Source organism: Biomphalaria glabrata, chromosome 16 (assembly GCF_947242115.1).
Source record: "Biomphalaria glabrata chromosome 16, xgBioGlab47.1, whole genome shotgun sequence".
Classification (NCBI taxonomy): domain Eukaryota; kingdom Metazoa; phylum Mollusca; class Gastropoda; family Planorbidae; genus Biomphalaria; species Biomphalaria glabrata.
Window position 1 is genome coordinate 29,696,164 of NC_074726.1, and position 18,493 is coordinate 29,714,656.

Here is an 18,493-nt window from a genome sequence, read left to right on the forward strand (position 1 = left end):
ATTAACCAAGATTAAAGTCTCCAAATCATATATTCTGATTTGAATGACATTTTGTAAATGTTAACTCTCTGGGTTTTAAAAAAAAATTATGTTTGATGACATCTTGAAAATTAAAAAAAAATTAAATATTGAACATTCAGAGCACACACACACAGCTAGTTAAAACTGACATTGGTATTTTCAGTAGTAATCAGCTTATCAATGCCAACCAATGGTTCATTGCATGACTTGTTAAGCTGGATGATGGCAAGTTTAACCAAATTGCAATCTAGTTGTCTTAGTTAAATGACTATGGCATTGAGGGTTCAAACCATTTCCCCTTTCAGACGTTGTGATCTATGGTGTAAGTTTAATGTTTTCTGTGGCCATTGGTTAACGAGGGTGTCATTTGGCCAGCACAACAACCAACTGCCTTTACTTTTCCCCAACTAATGTCGGGTCCCCATTAGAGCTGAGTGGACTAAGAGGAGCCCACAAGATCCTGACAGTAAAAATCCCAGTTGTCCCCAGGATTTGAACCTGGAACCCCCAGTTTGGAAGCCAAAGGGTTTACCACTCAGCAACCGCTCCTCCATCGAGATAACAGATCAAAGCTGGATGTTGCGGAAGTAGATCACAGCCCATCCTGCTGTCAATGTCATGGCTGCACTTATTGACTGGTACATCCATATATTATTAGTGCTAGGTCTAAAGAACAGTACACAAGATGCAGCATAAAACAACAAAAAGTTTTGAAACGATTTTTCATTTAAAATTTTATTTCAACTAAATGTGAAATAAATATTAAAATTAGAGACTTTGTTGAAATCAAATTTGAAAAGATAGAAATAGAGCTTCTGTAGAGTAAGTCTGATATAAATGAAAGGAAATAATAGGCATCAAATAATTGGAGACAGTTGACAGTCTCAGAAAAGCCTGGCCATGGAACTAAAAATTAACCATTAGTGTACAATCAACATATTTTTGGAGTTTCAACAATAAAATTCCTACAATGTTGTACACATGTTAGAAATTGCTCACAAATTTGAAAAAATAAACAAACAAAAAAACTAAATAAATAATTAATTTCAAATGTAACCTGATGTGGAAATAATCAGAATATTGCACTACTGAATCTATAGCTGATCTTATTCAGGCTGAGTTAGAAAACAATTTCACAAAACACTCGTAGCTGGTCATATCTTGTCTTAGAAAAACAGTGGAATCATACAGCCCTATAATATTCTCATACATCCATTACCACAATGGGCACATAATTAATGTAAGACAATTTCAATGTTAAATGTAAAAAGAACAACAATGCAATTCTTCACAATATGATGAAACAGTAAACAGCTGAGACTTACTTTGTCTCAACAAGTCATAAAATCACCAATTCACTCCATCAATCATCTTGGGTGATACGGGCCCTGGTTGATGGGCCATCAACGAGGGCCCCGAAAACCCAATTTTTATCATCAACTCGTGTGATTTCAGCCTAACAGGTTCTATTGTAAGGCCTACAACCCTGTTAAGCTTTAAAATGACACGTCTTAATGATTGTGGGTATGATTCAACGGGGGACAGGTGAGTGAACAATAGAGGGTCACCGTTGCGTAACTGATCTTTTGTGTGGTGAGGTAAATAGAAAGAAGAAAGGAATTCTCTACAAGACATGAATGAGACAGAAAGAATGAGTGTCTATGTTCCCCTACAGCTCTCTATCAGTACACACACAAAGAGATCTATAAAGTAAAAAATACTTTAAGATTACTGTGATGTGTGTACTGATAGCTATAGCTGAGCACAAACAATCATTCTTTCTGTCTCATCCATATCTTGTAGAGAATTCCTTTCTTTTTTTTAACAAACTTCAATGTTCCAAGTGCGATGACAACCTAAATAGAAAGAAGAAAGTAATTCTCTACAAGATATGAATGAGAAAGAATGAGTGTCTATGTTCCCCTACAGCTCTCTATCAGTACACACACCAAGAGATCTATAAAGTAAGATACTTTAAGATTACTGTGATGTGTGTACTGATAGAGAGCTATAGCTGAACACACTCATTCTGTCTGTCTCATCCATATCTTGTAGAGAATTCCTTTCTTTTTTTTAACAAACTTCAATGTTCCAAGTGCAATGACAACATAAATAGAAGAAAGTAATTCTTTACATGACATGAATGAGACAGAAAGAATGAGTGTGTAAGATCCCCTACAGCTCTCTATCAGTACACACACCAAGTGATCTATAAAGTCAAAAATACTTTAAGATTACTGTGATGTGTGTACTGATAGAGAGCTATAGCTGAGCACAAACAATCATTCTTTCTCTCATCCATATCTTGTAGAGAATTCCTTTCTTTTTTTAACAAACTTCAATGTTCCAAGTGCGATGACAACCTAAATAGAAAGAAGAAAGTAATTCTCTACAAGATATGAATGAGAAAGAATGAGTGTCTATGTTCCCCTACAGCTCTCTATCAGTACACACACCAAGAGATCTATAAAGTAAAAAATACTTTAAGATTACTGTGATGTGTGTACTGATAGAGAGCTATAGCTGAGCACAAACAATCATTCTTTCTGTCTCATCCATATCTTGTAGAGAATTCCTTTCTTTTTTTTAACAAACTTCAATGTTCCAAGTGCGATGCACTCATTGTCCCATTGCACCAAGAGTTTCTTTGAAGGCAGCTATAAAGTTGTAAAGCAAAAGTACGAACCTCCCAACCTCACCACGCAAAAGATCTGTTACTTAACCGTGACCCTCTCGTTGTTTACTCACCTGACACCCGTTGAAAGATACAAAAATGATGAAAGACCAGAATGAATTGAATGATTCTGTAACACATTGAGACAAAGTAAAAAAAAAACAATAAGCACAGGTCATCTGTTAGAACTGCTACAGCCCGGGAGCGCAAGTGATATTCATCGCACCAGCCTCAGCCGTGCACTGGTTAAGTATTTCATTAACCAATCCACAGATGAGAGTGGTGCGATAAACATTACTTGCGTTGACCAGAATGTAGCAGTTCTACCTGATGACCTGTGCTCATTATAATTATTTAGGGTTGCCTGGTAGAACTACCCTAACCGGTGAACCGGCAAGTGATAGCGGTCGTGCCATTCTCAGCCGTGCACTGGTGAAGTACTTCATTAACCAGTACACAGCTGAGAATGGCGAGGCGATTGTCACTTGCGTCCACCGGATGTACTGTGGTTCTACCAGACGACCTGCATACATATTATTTAGGTCAAGGGTGCGTAAACGAAAATTCACAAAAGATAATTTTTTTTTTTACAATAGAAAAAAAGTTAACAACTGGATTGGATTCTTAGTGTTACATTACCCAAAGCTTGGCTGTCTCCTAACACACCTGTTGGTACAGTACTTACATGACACTTGACCCAGGGAAATCTTAGTAGTGCAGTAACCATGACTTGCAACATGAGACTTGCAACAAGGGACATTTAGTCTCTGGGGCTTATTGTTAAATTACATTGGTTGCAATAACAATATGCCGCAAGTGACCTATCACTACTGTACCAATAGGTGGACCAGGATTTTTAAAAAATGCTAGCAACAAATCTCTAAAATTCTTTTTCCTTCTCTAAACAATATTTCACATGTCAAGTTCAAATTAAAATTCAACTATTTCCTCTAGAAAAATAAGCCATGTGTACTAAAAAAAAACAGTCCCCTGCCCTAACCCTTGACCTAAATCTTAGTATGTACACAGTACCAGTATTCAAGAGTCCAATCACTTCAAATAAAAGTAAAGGCAACTCTCAAATATATAAAAATAGTAATCTGCATAGAAAATATAAATATATATTAAAAAAAATGAATTATACGAGTATAGTTATATATAAACCATGAAATGCTGTTCAGTCAATACACACAAAATAATAGGAGAAAACAGAAATATGGCAGTGGATAATGAAGCCATCAAATTTAGTTTTAAAAATATTTTTCATCCACAAATGTCAATTATTATTTCCTATTCTGCTAAAGCCTTCCTCATGGTACTAGCAAAAAAATGAATAAATTTGATTCGTGCTTATAATCTAAAATTAAAATTCAAAGAATTTGACAGATAATCCATTGAATCAACTGATTTATGACACACCAAAATTTTAAAGCAAAGTTTTTTTTACGTCAAGGATTTCAGATAAAAAGAGATACTTTAAGGTCTAAGTATATCACTTATTTTTTGCTAGTTTCATGAAAGGAACACATTTTTTACAACACTGTCTGCCCTGTTCTTCAAACAGTTCAGGTGCTTCTGTAAATAAATAAAAAGTCATCCTTGAGATTTTGTGTCATTTTGATATAGCTCTTCGCAGAGTTGTTGATTTAATAGTGTCAATGTGTTAAGTCTCAAGTCTATAAACTCAGAAGTACTATTGCTTGACCAAATGAGAATACTGCATCAAGTTGTTCTTCAGTGCAGCTCCAATTCAACTTTGGCCGTTCCTTAGCTTCTAATTAATATGATTTCATCAAGGGTTTTTTTGAGTCTTGGAATGCAGTTTGAGAATCCTTGTAACTGAACACATTATAGAATTGTGCTCACTTGTTAGCGTTAGTGAATTTAATGTCAAGTAATTTCTTTTTTATGAAATAGATTTCCTTCAGTAAATTTTACCATATTTCTGTCTCACCCTTCGCACAATGAGACAATCCACTGTTTATCAAGTTTCGAAAAGACCATCAAACAAGTTGCTATTTCTTTAGAGAGTTCCATCACTGAGATGCAAAACTGAGCTTGTCAACTGTACATCTGAAAAGAGAACGCAAACAAATAATTAATAATAATTATAGCTCTTTTATAGCGCTACTTTCATGATTATAGCATGCTCAGAGCGCTATGGTCCAATCTCATTTGTGGACAAGTGGTGGGAGGGGGTATCTAAGAAAAGGTTTTTCCGTGCTGCCTTTAAATACAACTCTGCTCGAGTCGGGTGTCAAACCTTAAGCCCCCTTCATTTTTATTCTTTATTTATAGAACTTAAAATATAAAAAAATTGATACAAAAGTAGGGGTTTAAATATGAATACAATATGCTGCCAGCAGCAATTTTTAGTGGCCTCCAAATAAAAGTGTGGCGAGATATATTTTTTTTGCTTACAAAAAAAACAACAAAAAAACATTAAGGTAAAAAAATCACCACATTTTGGCTCTGTGAACTGGGTGCTTCTGCTGCACAGGAGGAATTTAAGGGTCCTTAAAAATACTTCCATAAAAGGTGATTATAGTGATAGGCAAAAGTTAACTAAAAAGTTAGAAACTTTTAGTTTAACTAAAAAAAATTAGTTAAGGCCATTGTTTAACTAGAAAAAAAAAGTTTAGTTAAAATCGTAGTTTAATAAATTTTTTTTAGTTACTAACTAAAAAGTTTAATTAAAATTTGTACAACTTTTCAACATGTGGTCAGGGTTGAAACAAACATCCCTGTTTTCTGGTCATGTGATATCAATAACTTTATCAAAAAAATGATCCAGTTAACAACTATTTAGTCAGTCTGCATTTGAAGAGGGTGAAGTAAGAAGCTGGTAGAAGTCATCTGATTAAATATTTGCAACTGAAAGTAGCAGCTGAAAGTAGCAGTATAATAAAATGTTGATAAACATTTTTTGCTAAAAGCTTCCTTGCAATATTATGAATGGGATTGTTCCGAATTTTATTTTTGAGCCACGTGGTGGTGTTTAATTTCTGTTTCTAGTGGGAATCAGATTAGTGAGTTAGGTCAATATTTAGTGGTTTTGATCAATTCATTTGCGGCAAACAATAATTTATGAACTGCAGGAACATCAAGTACACTCTTTTTATAGTCTTAAGACTTATTATTGAGATCTAAGAATTGACAGTTAGGCCTATATAGATCTTAAAGCATTAGGATAACCAACTCTATAAAAAAAAATCTTAATCCACACCCTCTCTTGACCATAAAGTAAATAGACTGTGAACAACTGATTTTAACGTCTGGTCATCTAGACATACACACATAGGCCTAGTGTTCTGTACGTGTGTAGTTGATGATACTACAAGACTACCTTGCATTTTTTTCATTACGCGTTATGCAATAGTGTTTTTGCTTAATGTGGAGTGGTCAGACGAGGCATGGCTTGTCAAGCATGTTCTTTACACTAAAATAGTTACACACCCTCCCAGCCCAGAAAGTAAATAGACAGTGTGTCCAACTGGTTTTAACAACCTGGCCAGATAGACGTACACGTGTAGGCCTATATAGTGTACTGAGTGTGCAGTCCATAATGACAAGACCACACTGTTTTTTTCCCTTGCGCGTTTAACGGTTATGCAATAGTGTTAGTTGTATTTTTAGAGGTCAGACAAAAAATAGCACATCGGCATGGTTACTCAAGCATGTATTTTACACTATGAAATAGTTATACAGTCAAATGTTTCTTAAAACTCCAACAATTTCATTTCTATTTCATTGGTTACTAAATCTAACTTTTAAACTCTAATTGTATGTTATTTAATGAGATTTTAAACTTTACCGGTATAAGTAATTAAAATTTTCCGTAATAAAATAAGGTAATATAATTTTTAAAAAAAAAGAGTACCATTCTTTTCTAAAGGTTTTAATAGAAGGCAAAAATACAAGCACACATATTTATTTAGACATCTTTTTTAAAAATTTTATTGTGCATTAATGTTTATGTAAGAAACATATACCTTATTTCTGATTTTATTATAGATAAATATTTCTAGGTCAACCCCGCCCCCCCCCCCCCTCCAAAAAAAGTTTGGTATAGTTTAATTAATTTTTTTTACTTTAGTTTAACTAAATTTTGAAATTCATGATAAACTAATAGTTTAACTACTTTATTTTAGTTGATAACTAGTTTTAGTTTAACTTTTAAAAGTTAGTTTAGTTCCCATCACTAGGTGATTGGGAAAAACAGACAAGAACTCTTTTGTTCCACTGGCAATCAAATCATTAAACAGAAACTCTCCGATCTAAACATTTTCACATGTAAATTATGAGTAAGTCTGGTGTGAATGTATTTTTTTTCTCTATAGTTATAATGTTTAGCACAAATTGCAAGACCAATATTTCCTTTTGAATAATAAAGATTATTATTATTTACTCTATGATGGCCAGAACTGTGAAAAAATATGCATTAATGGGGCCGAGTCCGTTTCTGCTCTGGGCTATAACTGTTTGTTCCAACCTTTTAACCTCCACCATCGATAGTCTTGGTTGGGGTGGTGCCAGAGTCTCCTGGCTTTGGAAGTGAGACATTTCAACGCAGCAATGTCATTTTGGCCCAAAATGTTTAAGTCTGAGTTTATATATTCACTTTGTTACGTCTTTAAAATTGATAATGCATATCTATGTTTTGTATGTGTGTGTTCAAATGTATTTTTTACGTAAAGAGATACAGTTATTTCTGCCCATTAGGTTTGGGATACAAGTTTTCTGTGTAATTATTGATATGTCACCAACATTACAATGTCTTTCTTATCTTATCTTATATAATACAGACGTTACTTTGAAAAATAAGATGATTACGTCCTACACGTCATGCATGTTAACCAATGACTTAAGTTCTGGCCGATTCAGGCAACCCATTCCATGCTCTAATAGCACCAGGGAAGAAGGAGTGTATGTAGGTTTTAACATTGTCCAAAAACAAAATGGAAACAGTGGTAGAAAAAAATCGATGCATGTTAACCAATGACTTAAATTCTGGCCGATTCAGGCAACCCATTTCATGCCCTTATAGCACCAGGGAAGAAGGAGCGTATGTAGGTTTCAACATTGTCCAAAAACAAAATGGAAACAGTGATAGAAAAAAATCGAGGCAACAGTTTTGTTCACATGAAAATGATTTAATTAATTTTTAGCACCTGCAAGTACAAATAAGAGAAAACTGATCAATGTCACTATGCGTTTTACACACCTCGCCTATAATTTATGTGGGTGAGAGAAGCATGTCAGTATCAAGGTGTTGGGTAGGAATCTGACCTTTCATAGTTTGTAGGTTTTAGATATTTTGAATGTTTCCTTAGAATTATAGATTATTACATTCTAGCACAAAGTTCCCACAGGATGGTGGGCATTGCAGTAGGCAGGGTTTGAACACAGACCATTGAGATGACATGTCTCGAGCAAATACCACTTGACCAGGCAGCTACCCATAGTATGCAATACATGTAGGCCTACATTAAATACTGAAAATTATTAGAAACATTTTTTTTGAAGGGGAGGAGAATGTATGTAGAGAATTTTTTTTATATAAATTATAAAAAGTTTTGAGTTTTATAAATTCTTGCCGGAAACTCTCAAGACAAAATGTTGAAGGTGGTCGTTTAAGAAAAATGTTTAAATAATGTCATGGGCTTATCCCTTAGTGTCAATAAACATGGACATATCACTTAAAGTGAGGTGTCTAATTAAATAGAACATGAAGACCTAAAATAACATTTCTTCTTCTTCTAGCCAGCTTTTTGCTGCTGAGCTGTCAGCTCTTTTGCAGACTGTGCCAAGGAAAAATAGTGTGCTGTTTTCTTCAGTTGTTCAGCACTGCCGTACAGGGTGTTGGTTATGTTGGGCTGTAGTGGTAGTAGGGTCTGCCTAAGGTGGATTAGGAAGGGGCATTCAAAAAGGATATGGTTTACGGTTTCATAAGGGTGGGCTACAAAGGGGGAGTTTATTTTATTGAGATAGTAATTTAGCAGAGGTGTGTGTCCCGTCTTTAGTTGGAAGATTGTAGATTGCTCTTTGTGGGGGAGGAAGGTAATACTGTCCAGTTTTTTAGGCATGTTCATTTCTTTGTACATGGCTCTGCCTGTGTTTCCTGTTGCCCATTGGTTGAGCCACTCCTCTTTGCGGTTGTTGATTAACATTGACCTTAGGGTGAGGTAGTTAACAGGTCTATCTGGTTGTTCCATCGATGATCCTGCCTTTGAAAGCTTATCTGCCCTTTCATTTCCCATGACACCAATGAGTCCAGGGATCCACTGTAGTGTAATAACATTTAAAAGAACAATGCTTCAAGTGTGGTGTGGTGGCTCAGTGGTAAAGCGCTTGGCATCTCAACCAAAGGGTCTCAGCTTCAAATCCTGGTGAAAACTGATTTTTAATTTTGGGATCTTTAGGGCACCTTTTAGTCCGCACAGCTCTAATGAGTACCTGACATAAGCTGGGGGAAAATATTGCCTGTTGGTCCTTATGCTGGCCACATGACACTGCTGTTAACAAAATGCCAAAGAAACTGATGATCCTTACATTATCTCCCCTATAGACCACAGGGTACTATGCGGCTTCAAAGAGAAGGGGTTTGTAAGTGAACCACAAAAGGTTAAAACATCTGATTGGCCTCTAGCTATATTAGATGCAGTAGTAGATTAACATGGAGTTACGACAATCAGAAGATTAATAGCAGACTGTCGTATTATATTCAAAATAGTAACATTATAAGACCAGGCGAGGCCACAGCAGACCAATATTAGACAATTCGAAAACCAAATTAACATGTAGCCAGTGTCAACTTATCCATATTACTAAGAAATCAGTGAATTCTTCTTAAATTGAGAGCGTCAAGCAGGATGGCTGTAAGGTCATGTGGTATGTGCTCTAGACTAGTCATGGTGGTTCTGTGTTCAAACCCTGCCCTTCCTGCCATCCCCTCCTGAAGTATGGTTGGTTTACAATGTAAATATCTTCAATTCTGAAGGAATGCCCGAAACTAACTTGCTAACAAATTTTTTTTAACAAGAAGAATCACAAGAGCTTAATTTTAAACAATTAATCTTGAGTTGACACTGTTTCCAATCCTTACTGCTGAGTAGTTCCAAGCTTTAAGGGGCAAATAATAGAAAGCAGGAGAACAAAATTTCTTCCTGTGGCTCATGCAACTGAGATGGTGCCATATTTAAAGTTTAGCATTTCCTTGGATTATACTTGTAAGGACAATGGCTGCATGTTATAAGCCACCCAAGACGAGATTCTGATACTATGCTCTTGCGCACGCTCCATTGGCTTGCCATGAAAGCGAGAATTGATTACAAGGTCGCCACACTTTGTCAGCAGTGTATATATAACAATGAGATGCCCTTGTACCTTAGCGAACTGATTACTCCATATGTCCCCCAGAGAGCCCTGCACTCAATAGACTCACTGCTTTTAGTGGTGCCACGTTTCTCACTCAAAAGCTACGGTCTGCAGTATGGAACTCACTCCCCATTGATCTCAGGACAGACAATATGCTACACCACTTTTAAAAAGAACATTAAGACTTATCTGTTTAAAACTATTTTAGATTAGTTTGTCATTTTAGCTGTCGTGTTTGTGTCTGTAATGTTATTACAGTGCCTAGAGCCTACATTTTGTTTGTTAACAGCGCTTTATAAATAAAATTATTATTATTATCCTTTTTATCAATAGCCCATCAATGTAAATATGTCTAGATTGTCTTTGAGACAGAGCCATATAGATATCTAGATCTATATAGAATGTAGTCTTACATCTACATATCATATGTAGTCATAGATCTAATAAATTATTACATACCTTGTTTGCAGTTTTTACATAGTTCTCACACCTTCCAGATAATGCCAAATGGATCACTGGTAGATCTAGTCTGATGTTGTCCTCCTGGAAGGTGTGGGTTGTTGTCTTCTGTGGATAATGTGTTGTTGAATGCCTCTGGCTCTACTCTGTCTGGAGGGTTCACGTCAAAGACCTCCAGATTCTGGGTCTCAGTTTCTTGAATACCTGAAGTCAAATGTAATGGCAACTTCAGATCATGTCTTATACTGACGTTGAGACGAGCATAATACCGGCCAGAATGTAGCTCTGTATTTGGGGTTAATAAAGCTATGGCCATTGTCGGCGTTGTTTGGTTTGCATAAATATGATAAATATAATGATTAAAGTCTGCTTCAGGCATTGCGCTTGTTTCAACAAACACATTAATTTCCACAGATGACGCGAAAAACGATACAATATGTTGAGTGACTAAAGTTTCTTAGACTCTTATTCTTATGTTACATAGATAGTCAATGTAGACTCTTGATCTCACTAATTAGATCTAGATCTATATTTTAATAAGTTTACTCAGTACTCAGTACCGTGCTGGGTCCGGACTCTATTATGATAATAGATATTATAATTATGTCATAATATATAAATAGACAGTAAAAAGTCCAGTATTAATACTCTGCGTTCTGCAATGTAGATCTATATTTATCTTAGTGATGTCAACGTTAGACTTTAGACTATTAACTAACATGATGATCATGATGCGCGGGTTCAAAATAATCCACGGAATAACATTATTTGACATTATGAGATTGATACACTAAAAATTATTGTATCGCAAAGAATACATTTTTTAAAAAAGGAATTCGATATTCTAATTAAAATTATAGTTTTAATGTCTATGTGAGTCGAGAAAGTGGGGTGGGGTGACCGAAGCTTAGCGAAAGTGAAACCGAAAGTTGAAGATAAACAACCGAGTCAGGTTGTTGTTTAACCATGGAAACTAGTCTAGCTAGACAAAAATATATAAAGGTCTGTGATCTAGACTTGGGTTGCATTAAAAAGAAGTATCGCAATTTTGGATGATTTGAGGGGAAAAAAAAAAGATCCGAGCTCTGATGTTCTCAACCATAATATTGTTGTATTAATTAAGTAAAAGGAATAGATTAATGACATAGACATATTTCTAAAATTAAAACAAGGAGTATATTTTTACATCATTTTGATGCACACATGATAGAATTTCTATAATTATTTACAGAAAATAATAATTATTATGCAATTTTTTAAAAGTTTTTTTTTTCAATTATGCAAAGACGGTAGATTTTTATTGGCCTATAGAACTAATATTGGCTTCATTGGTGATCATTTAGATCTAAGTCTAAGACTCGCCACCCGTTATTGTAGACTTAATAAAGCTAAATGAACATGGTCATCAAATATCAAAGCCATGGCTTCAGCGTGATCTATGCATTTGCAAGCGTTACGAAGATTATAATTATTCATAATTCATAGCCTAACAGAATCTGTGTAGCCGTTACAGTGAAAGCGATGCCAGGAGTGTCGTGATGTGTCGGACTGGGAATGTTAAGGGATATGGGAGGATCTATAAGTATATCCTTCCCCACTAAAAGCACCTCCCATCAAAATAACTCACTTTAATATTTAGCCTAGTACACGACTTGATCTGTTTATATATATATATATATATATATATATATATTCTCAGTGTTACAGCAAGTGAAGTAGGCTTATATCTAGGTGTCATCCAGGGGCGGACTGGCTATATGGGCATTCGGGCAAATGCCCGGTGGGCCGGTACCCAACTGGGCCGGTAAGGCACCTAAAGAATCTCAAGGATGCCATTATGACACTCACTAAATCGAGGTTTTATAATATTATCTTATAAAAGTCACTTTTGAGCTTGGTGTTCAGAAAATATTTTCCAGTGTAATACTAATTGAAGTGAGACTGTGGTTTTTAATTTCGGGATCCACCTAGCTTTAATGGGTACCTGACATTGGTTGAGGGATACGTGAAGGCAGATGATATATCCTATATTATCTTATATCTTAATAGAATCCTAAATGCTGCTGGCAAAATCATTGGCAAAAAACAAACCCCATTTGGGCAGTTGTTTGAGACAAACATCTATAAAAAAGCTAACAAGATCCTCGAAATAAAGAATCACCCTTTGTGTCAGGACTTTGTGATTTTACCATCACAAAAGAGATACAAGACACCGATAGCAAAGACAAACAGACACAAACACTCTTTTGTTCCCCTGGCAATCAAATCATTAAATAAGAACAATCTGGTATAAACTTTGTCACATGTAAATTATGAGTGAGTCTGGTGTGAATGTACACTTTGGTTTCTTATAGTTATAATGTCTTTTGTTTGGTGTAATGCACAAATTGTAAGACAAATTTCCTTACGGATAATAAAGATTATTATTATTATTATTATTATTATTATTATCATTATGATAGACAATATATGGGCCGGATTGTTAAGAAATGCCCGGGCTGATTTTGACATCCAGTCCGCCCCTGGTGTCATCAATGATAACAAGCTCATGGGAAAACCAGTGTTTTTTTTTTTTTTTTTTTGTAATTAAAATAGGTGCCGGTACTCAGTGATAGATTGCCTAACTTTTAACTACTAGGCTAATAATAAAACTAATAATAAACGTTAAAATACAAGAAAAGTAATGATTCCCCCCCCCCTCCCCCACATTAAAAAAGGTGCCGGTACGCCGTACCGGAAAAAGCACTGGGGAAGACCACCTTGGAACTCTGACAAAGACAACAGGCCAGTGACTATTTCTCCTATACAAACTCAATAGCTTTAAACTAAATGAGATCTTAGATAACATTATAGAAAGGGCATTAAAAAATCACACACACAACATTAGGCTACCACATTTAAAGGAACTTTTTAAACAAAAATGTCTAAGAAAAATCGGAAAAATCTGGGAAGACGACAGCCACCCGCTCCTTCATAGCCTCGTCAAGTCGTCGCGAAGTGGGTGACTTTCTCTGTCAATCAAGACTAGTCTTAGTCTCATAAGATCAATGCAATATCGGGGGGAGGGGGGGGGAGGAGAAACACATTTTTTTTGTTTAACATACCTCGCAAGTTCCTTCAGAACTGAAGATAATCTACAACCTAGTTCAAACCTGAAGATAATCTACAACCTAGTTCAAACCTGAAGATAATCTACAACCTAGTTCAAACCTGAAGATAATAATCTACAACCTAGTTCAAACCTGAAGATAATCTACAACCTAGTTCAAACCTGAAGATAATCTACAAACTAGTTCAAACCTGAAGATAATCTACAACCTAGTTCAAACATGAAGATAATAATCTACAACCTAGTTCAAACCTGAAGATAATCTACAACCTAGTTCAAACATGAAGATAATAATCTACAACCTAGTTCAAACCTGAAGATAATCTACAACCTAGTTCAAACATGAAGATAATGATCTACAACCTAGTTCAAACCTGAAGATAATCTACAACCTAGTTCAAACCTGGAGATAATCTACAACCTAGTTCAAACCTGGAGATAATCTACAACCTAGTTCAAACCTGAAGATAATCTACAACCTAGTTGAAACCTGAAGATAATCTACAACCTAGTTCAAACCTGAAGATAATCTACAATCTAGAAGTTCAAACCTGAAGATAATCTACAACCTAGTTCAAACCTGAAGATAATCTACAACCTAGTTCAAACCTGAAGATAATCTACAACCTAGTTCAAACATGAAGATAATAATCTACAACCTAGTTCAAAGCTGAAGATAATCTACAACCTAGTTCAAACATGAAGATAATAATCTACAACCTAGTTCAAACCTGAAGATAATCTACAACCTAGTTCAAACATGAAGATAATGATCTACAACCTAGTTCAAACCTGAAGATAATCTACAACCTAGTTCAAACCTGGAGATAATCTACAACCTAGTTCAAACCTGGAGATAATCTACAACCTAGTTCAAACCTGAAGATAATCTACAACCTAGTTGAAACCTGAAGATAATCTACAACCTAGTTCAAACCTGAAGATAATCTACAATCTAGAAGTTCAAACCTGAAGATAATCTACAACCTAGTTCAAACCTGAAGATAATCTACAACCTAGTTCAAACATGAAGATAATCTACAACCTAGTTCAAACATGAAGATAATAATCTACAACCTAGTTCAAACCTGAAGATAATCTACAAACTAGTTCAAACATGAAGATTATAATCTACAACCTAGTTCAAACCTGAAGATAATCTACAACCTAGTTCAAACATGAAGATAATGATCTACAACCTAGTTCAAACCTGAAGATAATCTACAACCTAGTTCAAATCTGGAGATAATCTACAACCTAGTTCAAACCTGAAGATAATCTACAATCTAGAAGTTCAAACCTGAAGATAATCTACAACCTAGTTCAAACCTGAAGATAATCTACAACCTAGTTCAAACCTGAAGATAATCTACAACCTAGTTCAAACATGAAGATAATGATCTACAACCTAGTTCAAACCTGGAGATAATCTACAACCTAGTTTTAACCTGGAGATAATCTACAACCTAGTTCAAACCTGAAGATAATCTACAACCTAGTTGAAACCTGAAGATAATCTACAACCTAGTTCAAACCTGAAGATAATCTACAATCTAGAAGTTCAAACCTGAAGATAATCTACAACCTAGTTCAAACCTGAAGATAATCTACAACCTAGTTCAAACCTGAAGATAATCTACAACCTAGTTCAAACCTGAAGATAATCTACAACCTAGTTCAAAACTGAAGATAATCTACAACCTAGTTCAAACCTGAAGACAATCTACAACCTAGTTCAAACCTGAAGATAATCTACAACCTAGTTCAAACCTGAAGATAATCTACAACCTAGTTCAAACCTGAAGATAATCTACAACCTAGTTCAAACCTCCATCAGGAGGGCGGGGGTGGGGGGGTGGTCATGAACCCAGGGCTGGCATTAGGCATAAACAAACTAGCAGCCGCTAATGATGGCCTCCAATCGGCCTCGCACAAGACTAAGAACAAAAATTGTAAAAAAAAAAAAGCCAAACTTGGATCTGATTTCAAATATAGTAGAGCACTATGACTCTATGAAGTTGAGCCTACTACAGTCTAACCCTTGTCTCTCGTATGAATTTCAGTTCTTTGTCGATTTAGATATAGACGGACAGATTTATCCCCAGGGTTGACTTGTATAGTTTCAGGAGGTAGATTTTTGAATTCAGGGTTTTCCTTCTCCTAGGTAGGTAGCCAACCAAAGCTAACGAGCCCCTCCTGCCCAAAGCTGACTGGTTTATACTCGCCTTTGTCCCTTCTCCTGTCAATGATAGCAGTTCTGTTTCATACTAGTTGAGAGCACAGATTCCCTTTTTACCACGAACTGCCAGATTCCTTATGTCCATGTAGTACGGAATCTTGGAGTTTTCTTCGACTCAACACTATCATTCGACCCACACATAAGTCAGCTCTGCAAGGGTCTTTATCTGCAGCTGCGCAGATTATGCCAGATATCTGACAATGGAGTCAACAAAAAAAGCTAGTTGTGGCATTCATACTCTCCCGCCTTCAGTAAAGCAACGCCGTGCTAGCAGGTATACCCGGTGACAAAATCGCCAAGCTGCAACGAATTCAGAACAATGCCGCACGAATAGTCCTTAGAAAAACAAGACGGGATTCTGCTACTACTCTCTTGCGCACACTCCATTAGGCTTCCTGTGAAAGCGAGAATCGACTACAAGGTGGCCACACTTTGCCATCAGTGTATCTATAATAAAGAAATGCCATTGTAGTTTAGCGTGTATGTGTTTCGAGTGTCTGTTAGTGCAGTGTGTGTGCCTGTGTATGAAATGACCAGTAGATCTTCGTTGTACATGGTTGAGTGAACAGCAAAGAAAGTGTGTTAGTCAGGACTGTGTGTAAAAGTGAGGTCAGACTTTTTAACAAGAGGCTAGATTAAAGAAGACTAATAAAACCAACGTGTTAATTGAGACTCTTGTTGCTTTAGTGGGTCTATTACATAGCGAACTGATCCCTCCATATGTGCCCCCCCCCAGAGAGCCCTGCGCTTAATGGGCTCAACACTTCTAGTGGTGCCACGTTTCTCCCTCAAAATCTACGGCCTGCGGGCTTTTTCAGAGCACGGACCAAAGGTTTGGAGCTCACCTCCCATTGATCTCAGGCAGACATGCTACACTGCATTCAAGAAGAACATTAAGACATATCTGTTCAAAACTTTAAAAAAAAAATAAGTTTGTCACTTGTCATAGCGTTAAAGGCGCACAGGGCCGGTCCTAGCGATTGCGGGGCCCTGTGCGAAACTAATTGTGCGGGGCCTAGTCTGGGTGGGAATAAGGATAATAAGTGAAAATTAAGATTTTGTATTATAAAATAAATTCGGCTTTGCATTTTATTCATTCTTTTCAAAAATACAAAGTACAAAATTGCGATCAAGTTAATTTTACTTTACCAATCTTGCAACCTATACCATATTTATATGACAGTGACAATAAAGGTAAATAAAGTATTTTAACTTCCGGTTAAGGGGAAAATTCATCCGATTATTACATTTTATTACATGAAAGCTGATAATGTCTTTTTTTTAATCGCGCGTAGGAATGGCGTTTCCCATAATGAATGACACACACAAATGGTAATTTTGTCTATTTTTCATGAGATTTTTATGAGTTTTCAGGAAATTTTAATAAGTGCAGGTTATTTCCAGGAATTTTTCGTACATATTTTGCAATTAACAATTACACATAAAATCAACGCAAGGCCTATGAAAGCGCGGGGCCCACTGCGACCGCATAGGTTGCAGTGGCTTAAGACCGGCCCTGGAGGCGAACGGCACGTTAGCGTGACGTGTTACAATATAGTCTTCCCTAACGACTCAGGGCCCCCCATATGACATTCGTCCAGGGCCCCGCGCACTGCTAAAGCCGCCTCTGTAGACCAGCCTGTGTTGACCTATATAAATACAAACTTATTTGTCCTTCTTTTCCTGGTGGCTGGTGTCAAAATACTCTCAAAGGCTTGGATTCATCTTTCAGCGTTCAGTGGTAGGAGATAGAGATCGGAAATATTTTTTAAAGCTAGTTGCAAGTGCTGCTAAAGGAAGCATAACTCTTTAGAAAATAATTCAAATATTTATGTTTTGTGTTATAGTTCCTGAAGAAAAACAAAATTAATTTATCTTTTATGTTTCATTCAGGGCAACCGAATTCACTGTCTCCAAGTATCCAAGGTGGACCTCGATATATCATCATCATCAAACTCCATTTGAGTGAGGGCTTGAGAGGCTCAAATCCTCTCTTGCAAAATTCCTGGACAGAAACCCTGCTGTCTTGCGTAGTGCATAAATGTCGCCATACAGGTCGAGAATTTTTGGTTTCCCAGACCTGTCGAGACGGAGATCAGCAAGTCTGGGGCAGTCAAACAAAATATGAGGCACGGTTTCCTCTTTTTCCCCGCAGCGGGGGCACCGTGAATCGAAATTTGGCCATAGCCGTGAGAAATATGAGCCAACAGGACAATGGCTTGCTCAGGCCTGGACAGCCTCCACCACGGGGAAGTGCGGTCAGGGCGCCTCATGCGCTCCCAGATTCCACGGGCTTTTTGGGACTTGTCCCACCACTCAAACACTTTTCCATTTGTTTTTTTGAATTATGGCCAGAGCATGATGAAAACTTACAGCCTGTTCAGTGGGTGGAATTTGCCCTCCCTGGTGGGCCAAGGAGTCTGCAATATGTTACCAGTATATAAGAATCACCCCCCCCCATACACACACACACACACACTCCAAAAGAAGAAATGTGTTAGTCATGATTGTATTTTCCAAATAGGAAATTGGAACAGGGAAGGATGACCGCCATAATTCTGACCTAACAATGGAATCAAATGACACGCCACGGCGTCATCCATCTGTTACTGAT

General features: G+C 36.5%; 1 long non-coding RNA gene across 1 annotated transcript; it reads right to left on the bottom strand.

The window, feature by feature from the left end:
• Positions 1–738: 738 nt before the first annotated feature.
• LOC129923401 (uncharacterized) lies at positions 739–11,116 on the bottom strand. The gene is made up of 2 exons (XR_008775359.1): positions 10,532–11,116; positions 739–4,768 (listed from the first exon to the last, which is right to left on the bottom strand). It is a non-coding gene; the product is annotated as an uncharacterized LOC129923401 (long non-coding RNA).
• Between the last annotated feature and the right edge of the window lie 7,377 nt (positions 11,117–18,493).